General features: G+C 38.6%; 1 pseudogene; it reads right to left on the bottom strand.

Moving 5' to 3' along the window:
* Nucleotides 1-9,003: 9,003 nt before the first annotated feature.
* Nucleotides 9,004-9,117, bottom strand: LOC112470310 (annotated as a pseudogene).
* Between the last annotated feature and the right edge of the window lie 10,356 nt (nt 9,118-19,473).

Here is a 19,473-nt window from a genome sequence, read left to right on the forward strand (position 1 = left end):
AAGGAAGGAAGGAAGGAAGGAAGGAAGGAAGGAAGGAAGGAAGGAAGGAAGGAAGGAAGGAAGGAAGGAAGGACGAACAAACGAGAAAGAATGAACGAGAAAGAAGGAAAGAAAGAAGAGGAAAAAAAGTTCTCACATTACCTTCTAGTTTAAGGAGCTGGACACTTGTCCCATTTCTTCTAAATTAGAGCTCTGTTTTATTTTTGTTTAAATTCTCCAGACTGTAGTCCTTCTTTAAACCTTAATCATTTGCTAAGAAAGTGTAATCTGCTGAAGATAATAAAATATGAACTTCCAGCCTACCTAGGGGAATGCTTGTTATCGTCTCATAATTAATTATTAATTGATTTATCAACCTGTCATGGAGATTGCTGTATATTCACCACAAACTGTTTCCCCTAATATGTCCAAGATACCTACATTCTAATTCCTAGAATCTGTGAATATGGGACCTTATGTAGAATAAGAAAATTTTCAGATATAGTTAAGAATCTTGATATGGGAAGATTATCCTAGATTACCTAGAGGGGCCAAATGTAATCATGAGGGTCCATATAAGAGGAAAGCGGTAGGTTTAGAGTAAGAGAAGGTGATATCATGACAGAAGCAGAGGTCAGAGAGAGAGAGATTGAAGATACTATACAACTGGCTCTGAAGATGAAAGAAGGTGTCACGAACCAAGGAATGTAAGCAGCCTCTAGAAGCTGGTAAAGGCCAAGAAACAGACTCTCTTCCAGAACCTCCAGAAGGAATGTATCCCTGCCAACACTTTGATTTTAACACTTCTGACTTCCAGGACTATAAATTAATAAAGTTATGCTGTTTTAATCTACTAAATGTGTGGAAATTTGTTAGAGCAGCAATAGGATACTAATACATTCCTTTTGGGTATACAGTTGTACTATAATTCCCAACTTCCTCTGGGGCTTAAGGGTCATGTGACTGAGTTTTGGCCAATAGAATATAGCAGAAACGAGATGTATCATTTCCAGGGAAATAAAATCCTTTCTCATGATTCTTCATTATCTCCTTTTGCTAGATATATGAAAATGATGCAGCAGAGGACTCTAAGATTCTATAAGGAGCTAAAGCCAGAATGTGGAATAATCCTTCTCCCCCAAATCTCCAAATGGTAAGTAGCCCACCAAAGAACCACAATGAACTGATATATAAGCAAAAAATAAATTTCTAACATAGTCAGCCACTGAAATCTTAGGTACGTTTGTTATTTAGCAGTTATATTACCTAACTAGTACATCATTCAATTAATAAATATGTATTAAGCACCTACATTATACTAGGCTCTAGTAAAATACCATCCAGCGGTGTTGGATGGTACCCTGGCTTCTCACAAGATTTCCCCCCCTACTCTCTAGAAAAGAAGCCAAAAGAATCCCATTTTGCTTTTGGGTGCCTCACACTGGGTGATTAAGTTGATGCTTATCTTTGAGCCACAGGAAATTGGATGCAATTATGCAATGCTCAGTGTCGAACTAAAGAAAAGGGGAGACTTCCTTTTCCAGAATTACTCTCTCTGGGAAGAATTTCATTAGCCCTTCCAGGCAGAGATTACTGTAGCTGTAGCTTGTATCTGATTGCACCGGTCTCTTTCTGTCTGCCTGGTTCCAAGTTCCACTGTAGGCAGCGCCAGGATGGTCAGGGGCAACATGGTATCAAGACTCATTGTATACAGTGGCTCCTGTACATAATGGTCTCTCATAATTTAGTGTTCTGAGACACCTTTCTGTTTACTTAGTAAAAAAACCTGTTAGTGCTCTTTTTACTACTAAATTATGCCTATCACCTATGTGGTAGAGGTGGCATGTAAAGAAAAATGTGAAATGATGTTAGTGATTCACCTGTAGAATAATTCTTATTAATCAGGGTATGCTAACCTTGTAACAAATAATCTGAAAATCTCAGTGATTTAGAACCATGATTTTTTTTTTCTTGTCACTTCTAAAACAGTCCCCTGTGGGTGATGGTTTTTTGTTTTTTTTTTGTTTTTTTTTTTTAGTAACTATCATGTGAGAGTTGACTCAAGTACGCATTTACTTCTATCTTGAAGCCCCAAGGTTCCTTGGGCATGACCAGACAAAGATCAAATGAAGAAAGTGTGAGGAAGGTACATATACAGGTATGTTTAATTGCTTAGGACCGAAGATGGACGAACCACTCACATTAGCCAGAACTGGTCATATCAACCTCTCCAGCTATAAGGGAGCTGGAAAAAATAGTCCCAAATGGATAATCATTTTCCATCAATTACTATAGAAGGAAGAGCATAAACCATGAATGATCACTGAGTCATCTCTGCCACATAATCAGTATGCAACCACTGTAGAAAGATTTTCTCATTTAATCTTAAAGAAATTCCTTGAGATGTTATTATTATTTCCCCTAAATTACAGATGAAGAACATAAGTCTCAGAAAAATTAACTTACAAGGTTGTGCAGACACTGCAGGGGACAAAACCAGGATTCAAGAAAGTTTTCAGAGAACTTTACATCCTGGAAACTTACACAGCCCTACATAACAATGCCTAAAAATCAAAGAAACACACACACACAAAATGAAGCAGTAGAGAAACTAGCACCTAAATTTACTGTTACAAAGATAGTGGTGCCTCACCTTTAGAAAGGATTATTTACGGCCTTAGGGAAAAGGAATGACTATGAAACACAAGCGCCCAAATGTTTTGTTTGCAGAGCTAGGGGAACGTTTCTGCCTTCACCTTCAGTAACCCAGAGAACTTGTCCCATCCTACAACTGCATTGTTCAATGTTGGGGTACCTCTGTCTGTAATTTAACCTCTCACCACAACCTTTACACTGTCTATATTCTCCCTTGGAATTTAAACCGTGAGAAAGTTTTATTGCTAAAGAAAAAAAATTAAAATCAATCCAGGTGTGAGCAATTCCTTAGCATTTTGCTTTCTACTTTCCCTCCCTCATAGGTGTTGGATGGTACCCTGGCTTCTCACAGGATTTCCCCTCCTACTCTCTAGAAAAGAAGCCAGAAGAATCCCATTTTGCTTTTGGGTGCCTCACACTGGGTGATTAAGTTGATGCTTATCTTTGAGCCACAGGAAATTGGATGCAATTATGCAATGCTCAGTGTTGAACTAAAGAAAAGGGGAGACTTCCTTTTCCAGAATTACTCTCTCTGGGAAGAATTTCATTAGCCCTTCCAGGCAGAGATTACTGTAGCTGTAGCTTGTATCTGATTGCACTGGTCTCCTTCTGTCTGCCTGGTTCCGAGATCCACTGTAGGCAGCGCCAGGGTGGTCAGGGGCAACTTTGTATCAAGACACATTGTATACAGTGGCTCCTGTACATAATGGTCTCTGAATTCTTATTTTCCCTGCTTTAACAGCTATCTGTAATGACTATATTGCATGATCAGTATAGTGAGAAGAAGGGGAAAACACCTAGTTTAAAGGCTGATAAAAAGAAGGGACAAGGGTAGGAGAGTAAAGGAAAGAGGGAGAGACCTCAATGGATGTCCCACCTGCACATATGCGCATGCAATCCTTCTTTCTGAAATCCCTGCCCGCTTCCATGACAAGGCTCTGAATCCTTTTCCTTCAGAGTTCAATGTCTGCAACATTCTCCTCTGGCAGATTTTATTCCCCCACTCCCTCCATTTATCAGGATTCCTGTCCTTCTGTTCCCATGCCTCTCTCTTAATAGAACTATTAAGATGTTCGTTATCCTAATGCTCAGTGTCGAACTAAAGAAAAGGGGAGACTTCCTTTTCCAGAATTACTCTCTCTGGGAAGAATTTCATTAGCCCTTCCAGGCAGAGATTACTGTAGCTGTAGCTTGTATCTGATTGCACTGGTCTCCTTCTGTCTGCCTGGTTCCGAGATCCACTGTAGGCAGCGCCAGGGTGGTCAGGGGCAACTTTGTATCAAGACACATTGTATACAGTGGCTCCTGTACATAATGGTCTCTGAATTCTTATTTTCCCTGCTTTAACAGCTATCTGTAATGACTATATTGCATGATCAGTGTAGTGAGAAGAAGGGGAAAACACCTAGTTTAAAAGCTGATAAAAAGAAGGAACAAGGGTAGGAGAGTAAAGGAAAGAGGGAGATACTTCAATGGATGTCCCACCTGCACATATGCGCATGCAATCCTTCTTTCTGAAATCCCTGCCCCCTTCCATGACAAGGCTCTGACTCCTTTTCCTTCAGAGTTCAATGTCTGCAACATTCTCCTCTGGCAGATTTTATTCCCCCACTCCCTCCATTTATCAGGATTCCTGTCCTTCTGTTCCCATGCCTCTCTCTTAATAGAACTATTAAGATGTTCGTTATCCTAAAAAAAAAGATTTACTTACCATGTCTCCCCATGTAGAACTCACCATGTCATTTGCTTTATTAAAATACATATGCATGAAAATTTTTTGGAAGTAAAACGTTTTAAATTGTTTTGATACCTAAAAAACACTTTTCAAAAAATACTTTGCCAGCTAGTATTTTATTGTATTTTTACATAATTCTCAGAAGTTGATAAGGCAGTAGTAATTACTCAACTTAGATGATGGCTGATGCTTACTTACTACTTGCCGTACATCAGATGCTGTTTTCAGTGTTTTCTATATAATAAACTCTTTAATCCTCCCAATAACTTTATGAGGTAGGTTGCTGTTATATTTAATGTCTCCATTTAATAGATGAAGTATTGAGTCCCAAGCTGATGAACTGTTTTCAGTTTCTCATATTGGCAGTGATGGGTTGAGTAGTGTCCCTAAAAAAAATATGTCCAAGTATTAACCTCTGGTACTTGTAAATGTGACCTTAATTGGAACTAAGGTCTGTAGATATAACTCAATGAAGGGTTCCAGGGTGAAATAATCCTGGATTTAAGGTGGGCCCTAAATCAAATAACTCATGTCTTTATGAGAGAAGAAAAAGGGAGATTTAAGACACAGAGACATGGGGAAGAAGCCCACCCAAAGACGAAGGTAGAGTGTGAAGTTATGCTGCCATAGGTAAAGAATGCCAAGAACTACTAGAAGGCAGAATTTACCAAGAAGGATTTTTCCCTAGATTTTTTGGAAAAGCATAGCCCTGCTGTGACATCCTGATTTTGGACTTTCTGGACTTCAGAACTGTTAGAGAATAAATCTATTTTAAGCCACCCAGTTGTAGTAATTTGGTAGGGCAGCCCTAAGAAACTATTGGCCAAGCTCCCTTTTGATGTAGATGTTTACATGTTCTCTTCCCTCATACTCTCTGCCTAGAATGCACTAAAAAACAAAGTTCCTGTAACAGTCAGCTCTTACCATAATAATGCTGCATCACAACCATAAAATCTCAATAACTTCCAAAGATAACTTTATATTTCTTACACAACTACAAATTGGCTAAGACAGTTTTGCTGATCTTATCTGGGTTCATTCATGCATTTGCAGGTTGACTATGGGTCAGTTGATATAAATTTGATTGGCTGGGCAGTTCTGCTTCAAGCTGTGAGTCTAGGGGACCTGGCTCTTCATGGTTGATTGGCTTACAGTTAATGCTGCTCATCTTAGACCATCATACTCGCTGGGTGGATTCTTATGTTGACAGAAGAAAAGAAAGGGCAAGTGGAACTATGTGATGCCTCTCTAGGCCTAGGCTCTGAACTGTCACATTGTCATTTCTGCCCACATTCCACTGGCCAACGCAATATACAATTAAGGGGAAGGGACCCACTTTCCACTCATAGAGGTGGGGGTGGGAGAAGAATTGAATATTTTGAACAATAATTTAACATACCACAGTTCTTTTTCTTCTCTGTCTCATTCCATGCCTATCTCCATACCTGTCAGCGTCTACTTCCATTTCAAGAAGCAATCTAGGTATTATCACCTCCAAGAGAACATCCCATCAATTTAAATCTGAGTTAAGTGTTTCTCCCATCCTATATTATTTCCTTTACTATGATGCTAGATTTAATTCTTATTTAATTGTTTGCTCCCCAAACATACTGTAAGTTTTCAGAGGACTAACGTCTTTTTATTTCAGTATTTTCCTAGTGTCTTACCCAAAGTAGATATTTACATAGCATTGTTGAATTAAAAAAAATTCATAAGTTCTTCACCTGGAGATTCCTTCTTCATCTTAAAAAGTGTCAGCAAGGCATGAGAGTTTTGGCCACATTTTTAGTAGCTTCCACATAGGCGACTCTGAAAAGGGTTTTGACTCTGGTAAAGCAGGTGACCTGAGAGATCCCCTAGTTGAATTCTCTCATTTAAGAAATGGGAATCTGAAGTCCCAAAGAGATGACATGATTTTCTCCAGGGTATCTGACTAGAGAAGAAACCAAGTTTGTTGTATCTAAGTAATATCTTTCCTTGGCAGCTTTGCCATATGCTTTCTATCCATTTCTATTACTGGTTAGGTCTTGGATCAAAGTCAGAAAATAAAATTCTCATAACTTAATACATCAAGGTTAAGTAGTAAAGAATCACATGGTAGATCATGCTGGCAATAGTAACATTTTAATCTAGAGGAGGGGGAATTCTTTTTAAATTGTACTATCATTTTAGACTACCAAATATATCAGAGTTCTGAGAAGAAACAGCACTCATCTCAGATGGCTTGAACAGATTTTAAAAGAGGTTAAGGACAAACCATCAGAGATCAGCAAAGGTGGGAAGCTATTATCTCCTGTAGTAGCTTTACTGCATGAAGAGCCTCAATTAATTTGCCCTATATTATTCTCCATGTGATGGTTAATTTTATATGTCAGCTTGACTGGATGACAGGGTACCCAGATATTGGGTCAAACATTATTCCAGGTATGGCTGTGGGGTTCTTTTGGGGGTGAGATTAACATATCCAACCACAAGCTGAGTAAAGCAGATGGCCCTTCCCATTGCGAGGGGCCCTTATCCGACCAAGACTTGAATAGAATATAGAGCCTGACTTTCCCTTCAGTTTGAGGGACCTCCTCCTGTCTGGCTGTTTTAAGCTTGCACATGATCTTTCCCTGCCTTTGGACTCAAACTGAAACCTGGGCTCTTCTTGGGTCTCAAGTCACAGCTTTTGGACCTTCACTGAGGGCTCTTCTGGTTCTCAGATCTTCAGACTAGAACTGGAACTACATCACAGGATCTCCTGGGTCTCCAACTTCTGACTACAGATCTCAGAACTCAATCTCCATAATCACATAAGCCAACGCTTTATAATAACTCTCTTTTACTACATATATACTTCATATATATTTGTTTCTCTCTATGAATAGTTTATATATATTATTATATATTTCTATATGTATAGTTTATATATATTTCTATATACAGTTTATATATTTTTCTATATATATGTAGTTTATATATATATTTGTTTTTCTATATAGATATAGTTTATATATATTTGTTTCTCTAGAGAACCAAACTAATACACTCTGACTCTGATTCTCTTGCATTCCTTTTATAAGGACCTTAATGATTACTTTGAGCCTACTCAGATAATCCAAGATAATCTCATCTCAGGATCTTTAATTTAATCACACCTGCAAAGTCTCTTTGGCCAAGTAAGGTAACATATTCACAGATTTCGGGAATTAGAGTGTAGACACCTTGCGGGAAGAGGGCATTATTCTAACTACCATGGGCTCTCGTTAGCCCAGAGTGGATACTTCTTAATCTCTGACCTAGTCTCATAGTTAAGGAAATAAATTTCTCTAATTATCTATCTCTCAGACATATGGGGAAATGGGGGAAAGTAGCCTCAGCCACACCACATGGACTGAAAACAGAGGCAGTTCGATTCTCCAAATCAAACTCCGATGCTATTTCCAGCTTAAGGGGAACTGAATGCTGAGAAGGCAAAAATAAAAGGTTCTCTACAACCTCCAATCCCAAAATGCTAACAAAGCTCTTAGGAATGTTGTAACACAAAGAACTCTGGCTTGGGAGTCAACCCAATCCTCCTTTAAATGATAGCTTACCACTTGAGTACTGAGGTGGGTTACTGAACTTCTTCAACCTTAGTTTTCTTGCTCATAAAAATAGAGACAAAAATATCTATCTTGATTGGCTATTATGTTGATTGAAGGAAATCAGGTATATAAAATGAATGGCCCATAACTGGTAAGCCATAAATGTAAGTCCCTCTCTTTTTTTTCCCATTTCTTTTCTATGACTTTTTTTTTAATCTAAAATACTACAAAGTAAATTTACAGAACACAAATTCTAAGAGCTCTGTTGAACCCAAGTCATGCTAATTTTCCACCTGGCTCATAACATGACCATTGGAGATGCTGGCTTCCAAATGATAGATTTGAGAAGCCAAAGTTAAATTACAAGGAAGTCATACCTCAAACTTCTGCCTGACAAGAAGGGACTAAAGGCAGCAATTGGCAATAGTAGCTCTTAGAGAATTTAGGAGAAGAGAATATGAAGAAAGAAATGAATATTAGAAGCTGGGAGAAAGAGTTCAGAATAGTTTTAATGCAGGCTTTTCTGGGAACAGGGCGCACACTTCTGTGATCTCTTAAAGTCCCTTCCAGTCCTACATGGTCATAATTATCAAAGTCTATCACTTAAGGCCTAGAAATAAACAGCCTGGCACCCTTCCATGAGGGCTGGTAAAGAAGAGTTAATTAGCATGTAAGTGTTCTGCAAGCATAGAGCACTCTGCAAAGGTTAGGGAATAACATTGTGGAAGTACTATCTTAAAATTTTTGCTACTTTTCATCAGTGTTCATGCATAATTATATTTAAAACATTAGAGAGGAGAATGAATTAATAGCCCAAAGCATATTGGGCATGTCGATAAAAACTGTGGGAAAGGAAAGCGATGTACATAGTAAATATGGAGGTTGGGACTGAACATATTTATCCTTGGACTTTAAAGAGCTGGCAGGGGCAGTTACTGAGCTGTGACTGATTTTTGCTGGCAAGTCATAAAGAACAGGTAAGGGTTACATGTCTTTAAATAAAATTCAGGCACACACAGAGACCTCATTTCCTGGATCTCATCTGACCTGGAAAGCTGATCGAGGTGAGGATGGTAAGTACTAAGTTTAGAGATGGTACTTGGATAGAGGACATATCAGATATTAAACTGATAAGGACAGATACTACTCTTGATCTTAGCCAAAAGGCCGAGAAGCGAGGAGATGGCACTTGGTACTTGGAGATCACATCATGTAAAATAAAGAACCCAGGACTAAGTGTCAAAATCCTAGTAAGTCTTGGCTCAAATACTAACTATACATTCTTGGAAAAAATATTTTGTTTTCTGAGCTTTTCTCCTGGTTTCCCAAGTGACTGAGATTAAATGATCTGAAAGGGCCCTTCTAACACAAGCATTCCATGATCCTAAGAGGAAAATGGTTCACAAGAGACTATCTACTCGTTGCATCTCCCAGATTAAATCTTGTCATCTCCGTGTTTTCACCACTTGGGATCCTTTTGCTAAACACTCAGAGCAAACTGTGACTTCCACAAGGGGCTCAATCGCTCTTCACCTTTATTAGAAAAATTTTAGCATTTCTTATTTTTCTAAGAAAACTAGCTATTCATTTGGTGCAGGGACCATGACTGATATACAGTTGAACTCCAGCCCCTAGCACAACGCCCTGCGCATAATAGATGTTCTATAAGCATTGCAAAAAACCGAGTCAGACTTTTCCTATTGTCCCAGAATTGGCAACCAGGACCCAAGCTAGGGACAATGAGGCTCTAAGTACCAAATACTCTTCTACCTTTGATTAAAAATGAACAGCAATACTTCTTCAAACAATATACATAAAAGACCATGAATACAGAAGAGAAAGATAGACTTGTCTTAGTGGGGAGTTGTGTATATGCTCCCTCTACCCTGAAAACAAGTGAATTCAGATAAAAAAAACAAACAAACAAATCTTATATTAAAAAAGGTGAATACCTGCCAGAAAATTAGAGCAGATATTCATTCCTCATTAAAACTTAGAATGAAAGTGTTATTCACCCCACAACCATCCCAATTCCCTATTTAAACAATGAGAGAAGAGATTGGAGAGATGCGAAGTTCATTGTGTGGCATGACAAAGGCGGGTGAGTTTCTCTTGGGCCAAGTGGACACCGAATTGAGGTTCTAGATTTGAACCAAACTGCAGAGACAGTGCACAGAAATATCACTTCTTAGTACCGATTTCCTATTCCTCACTCATCTTTAGCATAAAAGCCATGAATGATGACCTTTTACGCTAAAGCACTTGTGATCCAGAAAGTACCAAGGTGTTGGAAAAATTATTTTTAAAACATACAACACTTTCAGTATAAATCTGGCTGCATAGGTGAGTAGTTTTCGTCATCTCTTGGATATCTTACAAAAGGAACAAAGCAAAAACTATAAAACTGATTTTTGGCAAAATTACAAGTCAAGTATAGCCCGCAGACTCCAAAACATGTGTAAGGGCTGCCAAATGAACCAAATTGTTCAAAACCTTTTCAAGAGAAAGGAGCCATTCAGGAAAGTGAGCTGGCCAACTAAAGGCAAATGTCAGAACACCCAGCAGAGGCACACTTCCTGAGGGTGAAGGACTCAGAACACCCAGTAGAAGCACACTTCTTGAGGGTGAAGGACTCAACCTGAGCAGTATCCCATTGTTTTTTTTTTTTTTGCAACAACCAGTGTAAGAATTGAGGTGAGCAGGGCTAATGGCAAAAATCTTTACACACACACACCCACCTCTTATCCCACCATATCAAGAAGAGAAGAGGTAGTCTGTCTTTGCTGCAGCAAAAAAGGGAGAACTTTTAGTGTGATATTAAAAAGTTTCTTATTTGTGAGGTCAACCAAGGGTTGCCTCGTCTAAAAAAATAAATAAATAAGTAAAAAATAAAAAGTTTCTTTCTTAAGGAAGTCTCCTCCAATTTATTCAATAATGAGCAAGAAGAAAGAATGAGTCTAACACTGAAGATAGCTACTACAGCAGAAAAATATGAGAAAAGGACCCAAACTTACCAAGAAAATATTTCGACCATAATGCCAACTGTCCCCAACCTTTTCGGCACCAGGGACTGGTGCTCCTATGAGAATTTAATGCCCGATGATCTGAGGTGGAGCTGAGGTGGTGATGCTAGCGCTAGGGAGTGGCTGCAAATACAGACGAAGCTTCACTTGCTAGCCCAACGCTCACCTCCTGCAGTGCAGCCCTGTTCCTAACAGGCCACGGACTGGTACTGGTCCACAGCTTGGGGGTTGTGGACCCCTGGTGTAGATAATACTTTTGTTCAGTATTTTTCCATGAAATGAAAAAAAATATTATAGACTTTATTGAGGCAATCATCTCTATTTGGGAAAACCACAAAGAAGAATTGTTAGAACCTAGCAACGTCGAGGCAAAAAGAAATAAGATGTGAACTGGCAGAGTTCAAGAAAGATGTCATAAGACAAAGCAAAATCATCACAGAAATGAAGTTGAAATTGAAAGAAACAAACGTAAAACAAACACTGCAGAAGACACAGGGAACAATCATGAAAATAAAGGAGGAGTTAAGATAATTAGAGAGAAAATAATAGGTAGAGATGATAAAGCAGTCATGATATTCATAATTGAAGTCCTCAAAATTTTTAAATAATGGAACAGAGCAAATATTTAAAGCTGCAACACAGTCCACATACACATATGCACAAATACAGACACTGGGCCTATACTTCCTTGAATTTAAAATGAGATAATGTTACTTATTTTGTTTTATGCTAGTGAAGAACAATGGGGAAAAATGCATATAAAGCATTGAATCCAGTGACTGGATGATATTCAGCCCTCATGAGGGTTAGTTTTTATTTGTATTACTATATTCAGAAGTAATGCAAAAGAAAGAAGGGCAGAAAAACTTTGGGCCAAGGAAGAGGGTGCTGCTTAGCAAAAACTTAGTAAGAAGATTGAGTTAGTTTTTCTGCAGCACTGGATTGATGGTTTAGCTCTGATCTGACACAGAGGACTATGGGAACTGAGAGTGGGTGGAAGTAAATGGAAAAGCCCCTTTGCAGGAAGACAGAATATGGCACAAGGATGAAAGGGGAAGGAGAAGCTGAGAGAGAGAAAGAGAGAGAAAACATACTATTAACACACTCTGGAGCCAAAGTCCCAAATTAATTCCTGCAACTATTCTGGGAGGATTACTGAAGCGTTGTTAAGGTTTGTTTTCCTGTCCTTTTTCTTTTTGCTGCCAGAAATATGAGGTTTGGAATTTTTTAAAGACTCCCCTTTGCTCTTTGCTCAAGAGCTCAGGGAGGCATACAAATATTAATAATGAAAAACATAGCAATAAACATAAGCAGAAAGCAGTAAAAAGCACCCCACTACCTAGCAAACCTAGTTGACAGGACGCTGGGCTATGTTCTGGTGAGGTTTGCTCTGGGAGGTTTTTGTGGTGACATGCAGGTGAGGACACAAGTCATGACACTGTTGGTCTCCAGAGTCGGTAAGGAGCCACCAGCAAAAGGCTCCTGAGATTCCGGCACCCCGACAGGACCCAGGCATGACTCTGCACCAAAAGGCCCTACCTTCCACTCAGCTTCCTGGACCACTTACCGAGGACACATGATAATAGCCCATTGTGCCCCAGGCTTTCAGATACACAGGTACACTGTGAGGTTAGTATTAGCCTTCTACGTTGTGGATAAACCACTAAGAAATTATAAACTTGCCCTAGCACACTTATTGTCTGGATATGAATGTGAGACTGGAGTCCAGACTCTGATTCAAATTCAGCTCTGTTGTCTGGTTGCAAATGAGTGCTGCAGGATACTGCAGGTATAAGGTGGGTTCTGGGAGTAGGGAGGTAGGGCAAGATCTCGACCAACCTGAGGCTCTTATCTTTATGGTGGAAAGACCTATAGAGATCACTCTCTCTCTCTCCTCATTTAGAAGAGTTCTCTAGTTTTATTCTGGAAAGACCTGTTCTTTAAGAGTGTCAAAAGTCAATTTTCTTCATTTGTTTGTACTTTAGTTTTATGTTCCAGAAAATAGTTTATAACCCTACTGTAAGAGCAGAGAGGGAGTTGGAAAATGCCAGAAGAGCCATCAGAGAATTCTGTGAATGCCTCTTGATTCATGGAGAAAGGGTGAATTATTTCTACTTACTCTGCCTTCCCTACTAAGACTTGATATAGCCCATTGATTTCAAGTCTTCATCCTCCAGCTTCTCCAGTGGTACCCACAACACCCATGCTCATTATCAGATTTGACTCCCTGCAGCCTAAGCTAGTGCTAATTTTAAATCTAGCATCATCTAGCCAGTTCACTGTAGTGTCGCGAATATTTACTGCCAGCATTTAATTGCCTATGACATTAAAATAACTATCAAAATGCCAAGCCTGGCAGATTTAGCCTATTGTCTGTAAATGGCATTTTCACCAGTTACTTTAAAGAGCTCAGCAGCTATCATCCCTTGGGCACTAGCTGGTCTATTGTTTTGGAAAATATCAACTTCTCTCAAGATAGATACATGTTCTGCAGACTATTTTTTCTGCCTCTCTCTGAAAAAATAATTGCAATACTTTGCTTTTGAATAGTTCTCCGTACCTCACAAACATATTGATGCATGTTATTTCATTTTGTCATCACATCTCTTAAAATTAGTTACTCTATATAAAAGGTAACCATGGTTGTTTCAATTATTTGTCAAATATTTAACCCTCCTCATATATTTACTTATCCCTATTGATGTTGAGGTTGGTCATGTGATTTGCTTTGGCCAATGAATGTTTAATATCTGTGATGCAAACAAAAGCAAAAATCAAGTTTGTGGTGCTGGGATTGCCTTCTTGTGCCTCTTCCATTGTCATGTGAAGAGCTTTTCCCCAAATAGCTACAATACCTTTGGCTTAGGCCTCAGAATTCACCCATGTAGAAAAATTCTGAGTCTAAGACATAGTTAAGAGGCAAGTCTATCTCACAACTTTAAGCAGAGCCACTCAGCTGATACTGGCCAAGATCAGCTAATTTGCAGTGGATCTACAGATTATGAACATGAGAATGAATACCCATTGTTGTAACTGAGTTTCGTTACAAAGCATTATTGTTGGAATAGATGACTGCTACAGAACCTGAGTTCAGAGACGTTAGAAAATTTTCTCAACATTATATAGCTGGAAAGTGTTTAAGATGAGATTCACATCCAGATCTGTCATACTCTAAATGAATTGCTTTCCCTATCATGTAGTTCAGTGGGGCACAAATAAGAAAAGATATTCCTTGTGCACTTATTCTCTCAACATTCTTTAGTGGTATCGTGTCCAGTGGAATGGCTTTGTGGCGGCAGAACAAAAATATATATTCTTTTCTTCTGGTTCTACAGGTCAGAGTATATTCTAGATAAGGCAGGGAGCCATTTCCTTCATGCTTTGTTAATGGCAAACTTGAAACCATAAATCCACAGGTCTAGAGATTAAGGAGGGAATATATCATTGTGATTAAGAGTACAAACTTTGGAATGAGGCTTAGGTTTCAATCTTGGTTAAGCATTACATATATAGAATTTGGAATTTGGATGATTTAATTTTCCTAAATTTTAGTTTTCTAAAATATGAGCGCAGTAACTTGGACCTTACAGATTATCCTGAAGATAAATGAGCTGATATAAAAATAGGTTATGATACTTAGTAATATCAAGAGTGTGGGTTCTGGAGTTACGCTCTCTAGGTTTATATGCTTGATCTTTCACTTAATATGTGAATTTAGGTAAATTTATAAACTCTCTGTTCATTAGTTTACTTTTCTATAAAATGGGGACAAGGTTATAGCTATCTTATAGGGTTACTTCATAGATTAGATATGATAATAAAAGGTCTGACATACAATATGTACTCAATATTAGCTAGTATTTTTCTTCCTTAATAAGTACAGGATAAACAGTAGCTTTATAAAAATTGGAAAATTCTGGTAAATCAATCTCCTTGCAAAGAGATTCTTGGGTACTGAACATGAAAAGAAAATTTCCAAAGGTAGGTTTTAAAGCATAGACTCCCTAAACTAGAACCTTGAGCGAATGTTATGTGAACAGTTTTATGTTATAGAATATTATAGTGCAGCAAAGACCTCATAGACCGAGTTTTCTCCTTCCAATTTCCAGGGAAAAAAGGGGTGTTAGTGGTGCTGGTGGTGTGTGTATGTAGGAGACTCAAAGGCTTTTAAGGGCCAGATGTAAATGCATATGAAATAAGGCAATAGTGAGTTTTAGTGCTGGTAAAAATATATAAAGTAAGCCCTGCTTTAGGAAAGTCAGTTTCCAAACATTATTTTGTCAAAACAAGGCACATTACAGGCTACATTCAGCTGTGGGTCACCAGCTAAGGTTTCTCTTCTGGCGACTGAGGGAACACATTTGTTTTGTAACTCGTACTGCTAGTAGAGGGTAATGAGACATTTCTTTGTCCATTCTGATACATTGGGGATGTAAGATATTCTTGAGCATCTATTTGCATGGGCTGATTTCTACTTAGAAGAGACCATTCTGAAGGAGGTTTGTGTACAAGACAAAGGGACAGATCCTGAAAAGGAGAGGTGAGCTTGCAGTTTATTCCCCTTGTGCAGGACCACTGTGCAGAGTTGGATAGGTTGTGCACTGCACAACCCAACAAGTTCCATTCACATCAGCATCTAAGGAAAAATGGTACCAACAAGGATTGTGCATTAAATCACATGTATATGTAGTGGCCATGTAGCACAAGGGACCATATCTTTGTGTGTGTTCTTTTTAGAGATGGCTGTTTTCTGAGAAGCTCTGTGACCTGAGCAGCACCATGTGAGGCCTTGTCTAGTGGTGTGTAACACAAAAGAACCAACATGGCTTTCCTTGCTGCAATAGCACAGACAGCAGGGGATTCTAACAGGAGGCAGTGTCATCCTCTTGGGGAAGTATATCAGATAAGGAAAGGACAGTGTCAGTTTGTAAAACTATATTCCAAAATGATATGACTATTTGATTATTTTTCATCCATTCAAGTAACTTTAATGGGAGATCAGGTATTGTTTTTATCCACGTATTAAAGAAAACGTAAGCCCATATCATATCATGTCATCCATGCCATTCTGAGGCTCTTGGGTCTAGTATAGACATGACAGATTCCAGAAAATGCCTGGGGATGCAGACTTGTTCCAGGAACACATGGGAGCCTTCCCCAGAGGACTCAGAGAAATCACACTTGTCAGGGCCTGAGCTAAAGGGACAAGAATTAGGGAAATTTGAATTTGAACGTCAGTGCTATTTTCCTCTTCTGAACCTACAGGCTGGAATGTCCTGGGGAAGCAGGGAGATGTAGCCCAGATTCTTCATGCTAGTGAATGTTATATAGTTTTATATAAACTAGTTCTTAATTTTAGGAAAAATATAGACATTACCACCTTGTAACTATAGCCCAAGCTTTCATAGTAACATGTCAAATTCTACATTAACTGATTTTTACGTGGATGTGTGTGTGTGTGTATGTAGTTTTTATAAGAATCTTTGAAGCTGAATAATGTTATCTGCATTTTAGAGAAAAAACAAACTTAGAAAGATAAGCAACTTGCTCAGAGGAAAATTTGAAACCCAAGCCTGACTGACTCCAAAGCCTGCTCATGTTTACTCTAGAAAGTGATGAAAAACATCTGCAGAATAATCGCATAAGTTTAATACTAAAAATGCATTACCAAGAACTTCTTGTATGCCGAGGAAAAATTGGCTTGGCTATAAAATTTTCCCAGAAAGAAAAGATTATGCCAGAGAAACAGAAAGTGTAGGGATATGGTTGATTTTGTTTGTAGGGACCCTCTGTGCTGTTATTAAAAGAACAAGAAGCAATGGGGAAGAGGCTTAAATTGTGATTACTCAGAGCCTTCAGTGCTGGTTGACTTGATATGGTGCAGGGGACCATGTTTCAGGAGCAAGGGCCTGAATAATAGTTTTAGTGTCCCAGAAAGTTAGATAACAGAAATATTCCACCTCATGGTGGATGTGTATCTAATCACAGGAAAGAATCTTTTTAAAAAATCATTTATTTGTTTGTTTTGCACTTTTCTACTTAGCAGCTGAAAATCTTCCTAGACTGGAGCCATATTCTGCATGAATGCCAATTTCCTGTGTTTTAAAATGAATTTTTCAACAAATACTGATGTTCTAATAAGAAACTGCCCAGAATCCAGCAAAACTTCGACAAGAAAATATTTGCTTTGAAATGCGCTGAACATTCAGGATCTTATTCATCATGGGAATTGCTGAGGCTGTTGACAAACCCCAGAAGATGCTGTGAGGAAAGTATTCAGGAATATGGTTTCATCTCACCATCTACAGTTCTCCAGACAGACCCAGATGCAGGGCCTGAAGTGAATGAACTGACATTATTTCTAAAGATGAAGAAAAAAAAAACATCAGTCCACAGATGAAGTTAGCAAGTGTTTCGTCCTATCCATCCTTCGGTGAAGTCTTTCCATAAAATCAGCAGAAACGTGATTCTGTTTAGGCCTGAAGGACATGGAAGGAAAGTATATCAGGAGGATGGCAAAGATTGAGAATGATCCCCTAGGAGCTGAATATCACAAATATAGGAATTCCAATATCTTTCCTTGTCAGTGGGATTTCATAGCTTCAGGATGATAAGAGCACTAGACTGGAAGTGTATGAACCCGTCTCCAACTCCAGCTCTGCCTTGCGACAGCTCTGTGACTTTAGGCAAATTATTTTTCCTCTCTCTGAGCCTATAAAATAAGGTCCTATAAAATAAAGAGCCTTTATCTCCTTTATAAAATAAGTAAAGAGTTCTGAGTTGTCCGATATGATAGCTCCTAGCTATGTGTGAATTAAATGAAAATTCACTTTCTCAGTAACATTAGTCAAATTTATAGTGCCACATGTAGCTAGTGGCTACAGTATTAAAAGCACAGATTATAAATCATTTTTATCATCACAGAAAGTTTTTTTGAATAGTGCTGGTAGAGATGATGTATCTGGACTTTTCTAACTCAAAAATTCTGAATTCATGCCCACATACCATCTGTGTAAATCAGCATTATAAGGCATGGACTTTTGGCCCTAGAACAATAGCCCTTGTCTGCTAAACATGATAATTTGGGTGGCATTTGGAACAGAATGGGGAGGTGTTGGCTGGGATCAACATTCACCCACCAAGCAAAAGCAACAAGGAACACAATGGAAAACTCTACTAAAAAGGAATGAAAAAGAGAGCTAGTTGGCCAGATGGCACTTCTGGATTCCTATTCCCAAACCTCCCACTTGGTCAAACTGCAAGAAGGGATTAAAATGTTAGACCCAGTCCCCAGAAAACAGTGTTTTTACTGTATGCTCACCCATAACCAACTGGCTCAAGATAATTCACAATTTAGAACCTAATTGATGATATAAGAACTACATTCCAAAAAGAACCTGCCCACAGAGAAGCTAGCATCGTAGATTCAACTTCCCAGCAAGCCGTAAGGAAAATGCAACTCAGTAGCATCTCTGGGTCTCAGAACATGGTGCTCACAGTACAAATCAAGATACCTCTGACCACTTAGCTCTTATTCTTTGGACTCTTAGGTTCTATTCTTTCCTTGGACACAGCTGACTTTTAGTTGCTATTGTGGTTCTTTTTAAATTTTTGAGTCAAAGAGAGCTCTGAGCATAGAGAAGGGGCACAAATGGAAGGATATAAGGATTCAGGCCAAATGGAAAAAATTCTTGCACATTTTTCATTCTAATGGAATACAACTAAATCCACAGCTGACTCTCATTTAATCATGGCCTTGAGGTCTAGAGAGCTAGACGAATGGAAAACCCACTGCAGCACCCTTTCAGCCCAAAGTTTACATTCTCTGCTCAACTTATGTCAGCCCTTGCTCTAATAATAATAGACCGATCATGAACATTTATCTAGCACTAGTTATACACTAGACATGTTTCCAAATGCTTTAGATATATTTGCTCATTTGATCCTCACTGTACTTATGAGGTAGATATTATTATTGTCCCCATTTGACAGTATGAAGCTGAGGCACAAAGACTTTAAATGATTAGCACAAGAAGTATAGATTCTGCATTCAGAAACTCTAGTTTTAGAGTTTTCATGCTTAACCATGATGCCATATAGCCTTTCTCAATAAAATAAATTTTTATCTGAATGCCAGCTTGTAAATAGCAGAACTTCATATAAGAGAGAGTTCAAGGTTAACATACTAGAAAAGGAGGCAGAAAGAGCAGAGTGACTGTGACAGGAGTAGGGATGAGCTTGGTTGACCCTGTTGCAACCAAATCAGTGACCACAACAGTCATGCAAATCAAAACCCCGAAAAAGTCCTTACAACAGAGGCTCTTAGCTAACATGGCATTATTTAACTGGCCTCTTTACTTTTTTTCTGGTCTGGAAAGTACAACAAACTGATGTTATAAAGAGGATGGGGGCATTAAAAAGAGACCTAAAAAAGCAAGAAGTTGAGCATATGAATTTGAAATATATGGGAGGAGCCCACTTGAGACTGGGCTTGAACTCATGGTATTTGTCA

Source organism: Pteropus alecto, unplaced genomic scaffold, assembly GCF_000325575.1.
Source record: "Pteropus alecto unplaced genomic scaffold, ASM32557v1 scaffold10, whole genome shotgun sequence".
NCBI lineage: Eukaryota > Metazoa > Chordata > Mammalia > Chiroptera > Pteropodidae > Pteropus > Pteropus alecto.